Here is a 2,285-nt window from a genome sequence, read left to right on the forward strand (position 1 = left end):
TCTATACACATTAATGTTAAAGAAGACAGACGTGTTCATCCTGCATTGTGGCTCTATATTTATTTTTTATATAAACTAGCTTGGAAAAGGAACCTTCAGACTCACAATTTGCTGGTATCTGGATTGGTATCGATAGATAAATTTTCAAAAGCGTATATACGTAAGGAAACGTGTCAATTAATTGGTGTTCTAAAATATATCTTAAAAGATCAAGTGGATTGCATATTTTTTCGGAAGAGGTTTTAAGAAGTTCCGAGAAAAATACCAGCTCATCTGTTAAATTAATATTTAGGTCATCTGCGTACACGCTTATTTTGCAGAAAACTCTTCAACTTCTGATTTAGATAAACATACATTAGAGCTAAGTTTTGAAATCAAACCAAACAACTGGGCAAGATCTGAATATGCATTACACCGTCGTTCTAATTCATTGACCAGCTTATCTACTATTACTAAAAATGACTGCGTGCGAAATAATTCTCTTATTCAATAATATTTCATTTTTACCGTCCGGGTATTTTTTTTTGTCGCTTTGACCTACCCACAGAATACTCATATTCTTCCTGTGGTAGTAAACTTTTGGCTTCTTCTTCAAACAAGTCAAATTGGTCTCGGAAACAGGAAACACTTCTGATTAGCCCTTTTAAAATGTTTTCATCAAACAACAAATCCAGACCTGGCTTTTGAAGTATATTGGAAGCTTCCCCAAAAAGTCTTAAAATTTTACTCCAAAAGGTAGCCATTACAAGAGTCTCCATTTTTATCATTTGTTTAGAAAGTCCCATGGCTTCTAACTTGGTGTCTTTTTTTTCTGATGGATCATCCGACATCATTTTTAAGCAGCTGTTTATTTGGACATAGCTTGTTACTAACGCTTTTGCTGCATCTTCTCTACAGCTCCAACGAGTGGTACTTAACGACTTGACAGTAAGGTTTTTGCCAATATTATCTAAAAGCAAATGCCATCGATGTGTGGAGGAGCCAAAAAAAGCATACAATTTTTGCAAAAAATTAAAAAACTTTGTAGCATCAAGGCAATCGTCAACAGCACATTCTCCAACTAAATTTAAAGAACGTGCAAAACATGGCACGTAAAAAGCTACCTTACCCCTCTGAATGATGGGGCCCGGGGCTCCAGCCCCTTTAGCCCCATGGGTAATCCAGGCCTGTCCATGAAATGTCCAAATACATTACAGAGTATTCCGTAACCTATACGGATATCCAGTGGATATACCAATTTCGGCATGACTAAAGATATTTATTAAATATGTTGTATATTCCAGGGGACCTTCATAAATGGATACGTCATTACATTTTATAATAAATAATGGTATATTCAAAATTCGGCTGGATCCAAAAATGATGTCCATCAAGCGCCCATATGGTATCCAAAAGGATTTAAGGGATTATCGCTTGGTATCCAGAGAATACCTAGCACTGGACAGGTTTTTGCTGTTTTTAAAAAATATGCGTACTTTAGATAAATGTAATTTAAAATATAAGATCTACGCACCATTTATTGCTCCCGAGTAAAAACCGTAACGCTAAATATCCAATATTGGAATCCAGCGGGTATCCACAAATGGTGACCAAAAGGATTTACATGAGTGTGTCATTCGCAGTATCCACTGGATATCCAGTGAATACTTGCTATACATGCATATCCATCGGACTGTCCATTTATTCAAAAGGTGATAGATTTGTGCTATCTGGGAAGTATATACAACATAAAATTAAATCGAATAACCTGAGAAGGTTGAGATTGAAAATCGACATTCAGATCACCAATAATTATTAAGTTGTCACACTGGGGCACTAATCTTAAACAAGTTTTCCAAATTATCTTTATCCAATTATCCAATTCTATATCTTATTCCAAATTATCTTATTTTCTGCAGAGGGACGATATATATTTAGTAATAAATATTACTCATTTCGGATTTATTAGATACATTCATAACTTCAAGTCAGCGTAATTAGTATCTAACGAATAATTGGAAAACTGTTAATATCGAAATGGTCACCTCTATAAAGCAGAGCAACCTCTATTATAGCACCTCTGTCTTTCCTTAAAAGTTAATTTAAAAAGTTTATTTAAATCTGAATTTAATTAAGTTTTTATAACACATCGTATTATATTTTGATTAAATCGATAAAACAACTATTGAAAATGTTGATAAATATTTTTTAGAAAAAACTTAAGTTACTTAACCCGGTTGTGGTTAAAGCGGACTACAACCAGGTTATTCACAGCTGACTTCTGTCACTGAATTGACAATTTTCTG

The sequence above is a fragment of the Anthonomus grandis genome, chromosome 13 (genome assembly GCF_022605725.1).
Source record: "Anthonomus grandis grandis chromosome 13, icAntGran1.3, whole genome shotgun sequence".
Taxonomy (NCBI): Eukaryota; Metazoa; Arthropoda; class Insecta; order Coleoptera; family Curculionidae; genus Anthonomus; species Anthonomus grandis.